The 9,280-nt window shown below is 39.8% G+C and overlaps 1 pseudogene; it reads right to left on the bottom strand.

Annotated features, from left to right (window-relative positions):
• Positions 1-2,257: 2,257 nt before the first annotated feature.
• Positions 2,258-2,439, bottom strand: LOC111590960 (uncharacterized; annotated as a pseudogene).
• Positions 2,440-9,280: the final 6,841 nt, after the last annotated feature.

The following is a 9,280-nucleotide window of genomic DNA, read 5'->3' as shown; positions in this document are numbered from 1 at the left end:
GTTTTGAAATCCATGTCCTCAAATCTTGCATATAATTCATTCAAGTGGGGCATATACCTGTTTTGCACATGCCACAAACACAATCGATGTATTGTGTTTGGGAATACTCTGCCAAGTGCGATTGGCATGGCAGGGTCTTGATCTGAAATAGATAAATTTACATAACATCATGCAAGCCAATATGATATCATATAGTACGTGCCATAATAATTACGAGCCATTTTATTACAACATACCTGTCAACATCACTCGTGGTCCGTCACATCCCATGCATGTTTTGAACGTATTGAAGACCCACTCGAATGTATCAACTGTCTCGTCTCCTAGTAAAGCAAACCCAAATATTGTGCATTGTAGGTGGTGGTTCGATCCAACAAACATGCCTAATGGCTTATCGTACATATTAGTCTTATGTGTAGTATCAAATGTAACTGCATCACCAAAATCAATGTACTCTGCTTGCTGGCTAGCATGGGACCAAAATATGCTTAAAATTTTCCCTTCTTTGTCCAGTTGAAAGTCTGAAAAAAATTGTGGATTATCTTTCTTGCATAATGAAAAAAAGATAACAGCTTTGACACATCATTTGCATTTCTTTCCCTTTGCCATGCTTTTTTCCTGTCAAAAAATGTAATGATTATGCACTATATCTAACTCAACACATTACGATTGTTTATGTAATATAAAATACAATTATTGTCAATGCATAATACACTTACAGGTTACTCATGTCCTGCACGGTTATTGGAACGTTTTCTGGGCCACCATGCATTTCTGTAACAAAATCCATAATGCAATGTTGTGGAATCCTGCTTTCTTGCATCGCACTAAGGAACTCCATATATTCACGATCATGTGTTTTGTTGCATTGCAATTGCCCTTTTTCTGTATCTTTCTTCAAAAAATCATGATTATGCTCATAGTTTACCAGATCAATCCGAACGGAAATAACATTCTCTTTAGCATCATCGTAGATTTTTTAAGTTTCATCCCAGCTTTGCACTGTGTTCGTTTCGAACATGTGTTACGTATCCTTGGATTTCCAGCTACCCTTTCAGCATTCTTTCCTTCCATTGAACAGTTCAACCATTTACAATTCTTCCGCTCCTATATTTCTTCAACGGAAATCCTACCTCGTATGCATATTGACTATAAAAATTATACGCCTCGTCCACGTTACTAAATGTCATACCGACTTTAGGTATCAATCTTATATCAATATTGTCCGGCTGCGCACAGAAATTTAACATTTACGATTCAATAGCGACTAAATCTAACGTAATATGGGAGAACTTACGTGGCTTTGAAGAATATGAGGTGTGTCCTGTTCATGCGGCCCAATATGTCTCATGGGGATGTGCTTCTCTGTGCCGACCATGTCTGCCGTTTTTGTGTGCTCATCGATATGTCCAGGTGCCCTCAATGTCGCCGGAGGAGTAACAGAGACACCCTCTGTGTATGGGGCGATCGCAGACGCTACAGGATGCATGTCCATTGAAACAGACGTACCTGCTGGCTTATGCACAGATGTTACAGGCAGATTGTCATCGCCAGCGCTGGTGGTGGACATCTTCTCGCCGCCCATCGCCGGCTGGACCTCTCACTTCCGCCGCCGCAAACCGCCGCCAATATTTCAGATGGACGATCGAACGTGGACGCGGTTGTAAAGTTGTATTAGTTTCCTCCCGTAACTGCGCCTTTATTTACGCGCACGAAGATCACGTCTTGCCTTATCTCAAAACCGGTGGTAGATTTTAAACGTTTGCATGGTTTACGCTATCATGTATCACAACGTTATGCAGTCGTAACCGGCAAGCACATGCAAATATTCGTTCCCGCGATTCCTGGCATGCAAAGATTCCATTTATGCATGAGTTATGCACATTTGTACACATTTATGGGTGCGTATATCGCATGTCGCGTGTAAGCCGGGATACGTGGCTATCCTATGCATAAATGGCGCAGGCTGGCGTCCAGTGGGCCGAACGTGACTCGATCGGTCTCCTGGCTGGGGCTTCGCCCACTAATGGAAGCCCAGGGCTTCCATTACCTCTTCCCTATATATATATATATATATATATATATATATATATATATATATATATATATATATATATATATATATATATATATATATATATATATATATATATATATATATATATATATATATATATTATTCTTCAAAAGCTATACCTCGCCCTCTATATGTTACTAAGTACAACGTCTCGTACGTTGTGACGGCATACAATTGTATTTAATGTCTATCAACAGTGTAACAGATGAGAGTTTAGTAAGCCAGCGTGGTAAACCATCTCCACAAAAAATACCTATACAAATAAATTTAATATTAAGTGAACATATAGTCCATATCTCAGATATTAAAATGTTAAGAACGCATATTACACTTTATCTTAGCCAAAAGGCCGAGAAAGATATAAGTGGAAAAGGAGTTCGTCTCTTTTTTTGATAGCTCGCCCGATCACTCGTTCTCCTATAGCTAATAGTGTGGTACTATGTGAAAGTGCTAATTGCGTGCGGCTTTCTGTCGTGTTGGGTTTGGATCATTTTTCATGACCCTTGAGGTAACGGCCTACTGACTGGTAGACGAGTAACAGGGAGAGGAATAGACCTACGCCATGTCGTGTTTGGCTGGGGAGAACGTTGTAGAGAACATTATTGGAACGTACGTGTCTAAAGTAAAATGTAGCTAGAGAACCTTTTGAAGACCTCTCTCGAGACATTATAAGGTTGTGTCCACCACATCGTGTATGCGGGCGTGTAAAAACACTATTTTTATACTGTAGGTAACACTATTTACATAGTTGAGTTTAAAATAGGAGATACGGTAGGGGATAAAATATGTGAGCCGCTCTGGAGATAGGCTAAGTCCATGTAAATACCCATACTACAATTAGGGTTAGGTTAGTCAGGACGTGCACCTCTAAATAACAGGTCACGCGAACGACGAGCAACACGACATTTGTCTGACGCGCTGATCGGACCGATCATACACATATACAAGGAGGTTTCCAGCACCTGATGCTTGATATAGCTGCACCGGGCATTGGCGCGGTGGGTGTGCAAACAGGTCATTTTTTTGGGGGGTTTTTTTGGTTTGGTTTGGTCTACGCGCGTGCTTGCTTTTCCTTCAATTTAGGAGGCATCTTTTGTATTCACACGCACAACCCGCCAGGCTCCAGATGAGAGGCACTGGTGCTGCTGCAATTTATTCCTCCACACACACACAGCCTTCAGCAGATCACGACACACGCACACATGACACGTCCAGGCAGGCATCAGGAGTACCTTTTCAAACATGATGACATGCTAAAAACAAACAAGAGAGGGAGGGAGTGAACGAACCATCTAAGATGAGAGGTCAGAAACAGAGTGCAGAAAATAACATCGTCTAAACAGGGTAAAGAATAGCGTCCTAGGATAGATTAATTATTTAATTATATAATGACATGCTAAAAAAATAAACGAGAGAGATAGAAAACAAACCATCTAAGATCAGAGGTCAGAAACAGAGTGCAGAAAATGACATCCTCTAATCAGAGTAAAGAATAGCCACTAACCACCGTGTCGATCCTACCTAATCCATTCTATGTATAACGTACTATGCATGGGTGTATTGTATTATCCTCTTCCTTGTCTGCTACTTACTACTTGTCCAGGTCCAGGCAATAATGCAGGGTCTGCAGCACCAGCCAGCCTGCTGTGCTTGGATTTGGATTGTATTGGACCGGAGGAGTCCATTTGGAGGCTACCAACCGCTTCCCTTTCCGGTCATCTCTTCTCGCTCGTGTGTGGTGTGGATCGGAGCCCCATTTGGAGCCTACCAACGACCTGTCGGTCTGTCTCCTTGAGCACGCGCCGGTTCTAGTACAAATAGTACTAATATACTCTTCTATATACACCTGTGGTCTCTCTCTATGCAAAAGCTCAGGCTTGTTTATTTCTGTCGGTTCCATCTACGCATTATTTACCAAACCTCTTCGGGGCTAGTCTGGGAACCTGATTTTTTAAAAAAGACTTCTATTTTTCTAAGATAAATTACTTTATTTTTTCTTAGAAAAATGGAGTCCTCAAACTAATCCTCAGAGTTAAGAGTTTACGTGTAGTCACCCCACTGCCATCAAGCCCGTGGCCCACAAGCCCGACATGAAACTCGCTATTTGGGCCTCATTCGAGTCTGGTCCGGTCTGGCTCTATGTGGGCCTCAGTCCAGCTTGACACAGGCTCGTTCAACGTTTTTTCGGCACGTTAGGCTAGCTCGAGCACGGCCCGTTGCTAAACAGGCTCGAATTTGGCCCGTTTAATAAGTCAAAATCGCAAAAAATAGTTATATCATTTATTTAATGTCTGTCATTTAATTTGTGATATATGTATTACTAGGTGGATGCCCGTGCGTTGCAACGGGAAGATAAAATACCACAATAACTCATGTACAAATGTGTTATAATATTATAGGAAAAGGTTTCGTAATTTATTTGTAATCCTACCCATACATTAATATACAAAAACACTAATTATTATTCTATATTTTTGTTAGTATCACTAAAAGTAGATGTTTACATACCTTAAAAGATATAGGTGTATATTCGTGTGTTGCTATGGAATCAATATGATAAGATACATTGATATGCAAAAATACTAATTATTATTCTATACTTTTGTTAGCATCACTAAAAGTAGATGTTTTCATATCTTAAAAGATATAGTAAGGTACGTGCCAGAGTAAGTCACTTTTTAAGGAATATACTCTGACATCATGAACTTAGAAAACTTGCTAGCAGCAATCCACTGCCTACTGCTTGTCTCTCTAGAAGAGGTAGCCAGCTCCCGTTCCTTCAAATACATGGAATGCTTGGTGTGATTTGAGTACACGGAATGACAATTTCTACAATCAGAAGCTGCTAACTGCATACAAGCAAAACAAAAGGAATAATTCCATTTCACATTGAATCAGAGATTAGAAGTTGGAGCACAACTCGTTTGTCAGTTTTTTTGCCGAAGCCCGACGAAATTACAAACAGAAAATGGATAGAGCAAGAAAAGGAGTGCTCCAAATTAATGACATCTAAGTAAAAGGCATCAACCTTTTCCTTTCTGCTTCTATGTACCCTAAATAAACAACCTAAAACCTAAAACTTAACCCCCCTAACTCTGCTCGTGTCAGCTACTATAGGTTTCCCTATAATGTGCCATATATTAGCCTCTCAATATCAGACTCACAGAATGATTTCAGAATCTTGAATTCAATCTCCAAGTACTCTCTCAGAACCCGCATGTTAAAAAACTGAAAATATGGTGTTATTAGTGTATCAAAAATGAGTATATGAGTGGCATTATCTGGGGGTTGGGAGGTGAGGAGAACCAGAAATGGTTTCTTCGGATGCGCTTCTTTTTTTCTGATTTAGGAGAAGCACATCCTATTGAAGTTAAACAGAAGAGAAATGCTACCATTATTAAAATGCCAGAAGTTAAACAGAAGAGCAATGCATACCTATATATACACACACGCGCCCCTTATTAAGCTACGATGCAATATGTTTAAGCATGAAATTAGCATTGATGAGGGATGAACAAACCTCATGCAAAATAGAGATACAGATGAATTAGGTTACCAGACGAGTACAATGGTTCTTTTGTTGTATATTATCTGCTACTACTACTACTTCATTAGTTCATTCTCATATGTTAAAATATTAAGAAATACATACCCTACCAATAGTGCCAATGATGGCAGTGACAAATGAAACAAATTGAGCCAACAAATGGATAAAAAGCATTTCTACCTTTCTAATAGCAGCAGTTGGGTTGCCAGCAGCACCAAGAGCATCAGTTCTCTCAGATTTTGTGGCTCATTCCAGCCATCACAACAATACCACCAGCATTGTCACTGATTGGACCATCTCAGCAATATCATAGTGATGTTTGACCTTGACAGTGAATCCGTTAATCCCAGCAGAGCTGCTTTACGGAGCCTCTGATGCTAATGATATGGCAAGTCATTGGAAATTTGGATTGGATAAAAAATAATCTATTTAGATTAAACAAATTCAAGCCCAAGAAATATATGCACATCCTGAATTGCAACCTCACCTTAAGCATATCTTGTACATGCCGACCATCCTGCATTGCATATATCACGACAAATCGATTGGAATGAAATAAAAAATCAATGGAAGCATGCAGGGAGAAGGCTCGAGACTGGACCACCTTGTACATGTTGATCTTGGTGATCTGGTAGGAGACATCGCGCCAGGTGGTCTTGGCGACCTTGTCGCTACTTCCTCTCCTCCCTTCTTTAGAGCAGCAACACACCACCTCACTCAATGTTCTCGATGGAGCGCAGCACACCAACAATACAAATCATTTATTTTAAAAATGATTATTTCCTTCAAGGACAGGCCGGGTTTCTTGGGCCCTTCTTCCATTTCAGGTAAAATAAGCACCATGCATGGACAAATGCATATCAATATATATATATATATATATATGGACCTGTATAAACGACACATACTATACAACATTATATGCTTAATTAATCAGGCACAGCCACAAAAGCATGCATCATTAATTGCTTGAATACTGACAGTACAAATTATGTATCATAGAACAAGTGTACCAAAACTATATATTGCAGACAACAGCCATCTCAGATGTCAAGCACACAGATACCATCGCATCACTTATTCTAAATTACATCAAAAGTAAACAAACTCCAAACATGGTCTAATGAGAGTCTGTATTAAAAAATAGTTCCAACATTTGATATTACTGTTGAAAGAAGTGGTACTGGTCTTCCATTCCATCACAAGAATTGTGACAATTTAAACTATGTAGGAACAAAGGAGGAGAAAATAGAGCAGCAGAAACAGGTTAGACGCCTTGCCATTTTCTAGAGCAGGCCCTTATGCCATTACAACTTTAATTTCTTCCTCAAGCTGTTTTAGCTCTATCAACCTTGCTGCCCATGCCCGCTCTCTTGCCACAGCAGCCATCTTCCTTTATGTTCGTTCTGCCTCCTTTCTCTCAACAGCAGCATAATACTGAGCTCTGCGCTTCTTCTTCTCAGCCTGTACAAGTAACACATGCATTTTAAGTGTTTCATTAGAAACTAAGGGCGATACATCAGAGCTCAGATCCAGGTAACACTACTCAGCCATATCGACTAAGTTGCTTTGGTTGATACTTCAGTTTATACATGTATCTCTATGCCAGGCTTGGGTTATGCCATTCACTTGCTTGGGTCCATGAAAATGAACAAATTGTAAAATAGTGAATCAAAAGAAGGTTGATTTTAAACTCTGCTGAGCACCGCTGGAATTGACTGGGTGGCACAAAAAGTTATTGTGTAGATCCGTTTCATGGTGACACTTGGGACTGCTAGACGACATCTACCTATCAACTCTCAAGATTTTATTGGTGAAAAAATCCCCCTTCCAGCATAAAGGAAAATCATGCTAGGCTCACATAGCATAAAACAGAATACCGTAGCAGTAAATCAAGTGATATATTTATTATAATAATAACAGTAACGACTATAGAGAATGTAAAGGGCATTCACCATGATAAAGTCCTTGCGCTGCTTGATCCGCTTCTTCTCCTTCCTCCCTCGCACGCTCCCTTGGTTCGGCTGACTAACTGGTATGGGCTCGTCAGGCTTGCACTTCACCCAGTAGTACGGACCTGCGGACGAGCAGCAGCATGGACATTAGTGACAGAACTGAACAAGCGAACGAAACAACCAATTGAACTGAGCAATGCAGGTGAAGTACTTGCACATTAGAACTATGTTCAACACTAATAGCAAACATCAAACTTAAGAGAAGAGCGAATCCATCAGATTTTGATATGATACAGTCAATTAACTCATCATGTGTACTACAACCAACCACATAAACACCACCTAGTAGAGATCCTGTTGTCTTTAATTTAGGGAACGAAACAACCAATTGAACTGTACCACACTCTTATTTATTTTCTTGAACTGAAGTTATGGTAGGTATCCTATATTATTTCTACTATCTCAAAAGCCTAAGAACTCCTAGTTGTGTGGATAGGCTATGATTCCTTATTTATAACAAAAAGGTTTCCCAAAAGTTGGTCTATACTTTGTGAAGGATGAGAAGACCAGGATTTTTTTGTCCCTGTTTTAATTATCAAAGGAAGTAAGATGCTAGTCTAAAATAGATTGTTTCATAGGATTAAACCTATGGAAGCTTTTACTAAGCTTTTAAATGACTCATATAAAATGCTTAACTGAAGTCTAAAAAACCACAACAGAAATCTAAATCAATCATTTTAAAAGCACAATATTTATGTACTAAATTACCTTTCCAAGCCTCCCAAAGAGGATTCGATGAAGAAAAAACTGCAGTAATGTAAAGCTGGTATGAGCTGGGTCTCAGGAGGAAGGAAAGGTGACTCAAGCAGCATGAGAGAAAATGGAAACACTGAAAATGAAAAAAAATACTTACTTGGAAGTACTTGGGAAGAGCTTTGGAATTCCATGCCCCTTGAAGTTGTTAAAATTCAGGTGCCTTAAATTTAGGTACCTGAGCACAAACATATTACTTTTCATACACCGTGTCTAAAAGTGACTACTTATCCTCTATTCATTGTTGCTACATATTCCAAAATCAATCTAATGTCTTCTAAAAGTCACAACTATCGATCAAGATAAGTCCAGGAATTATGGTTTAAAAATTTACTACAACCAACCATAAAATTCAATATTAATCTAGGAAGTGTGTCTATATGTGAGAGCACCTAGAGGGGGGGGGTGAATAGGTGATCCTGTAAAACTTCAAAACTTAAGCCACAAAAACTTGTTAAGTGTTAGCACAATTATGGCCAAGTGGCTAGAGAGGAGTCAAAACACAATAACCACAAGAAATCAATCACAGAGATGACACGGTGGTTATCCCGTGGTTCGGCCAAGTACAAAACTTGCCTACTCCACGTTGTGGCGTCCCAACGGACGAGAGTTGCACTCAACTCCTCTCAAGTGATCCAATGATCAACTTGAATACCACGGTGTTCTTGCTTTTCTTTTCTCAATCCCGTTTGCGAGGAATCTCCACAACTTGGAGCCTCTCGCCCTTACAAAAGATGTTCACAAAGAATCACGGAGCAAGGGAGGGATTAGCAACTCACACACGACACAAAGATCACAGCGAATACGCACACACAATACCCAGACTTGAGCTCAAAAGACTAGCACACTAGAACGGAGCTCAAATCACTAGAATGTCGAACAAGTGCG

This window comes from Zea mays, chromosome 2 (assembly GCF_902167145.1).
Source record: "Zea mays cultivar B73 chromosome 2, Zm-B73-REFERENCE-NAM-5.0, whole genome shotgun sequence".
NCBI classification, from domain to species: Eukaryota; Viridiplantae; Streptophyta; class Magnoliopsida; order Poales; family Poaceae; genus Zea; species Zea mays.
Note: the sequence above shows the minus strand (reverse complement) of the source record. Positions and strands in the feature narration are given on the sequence as shown.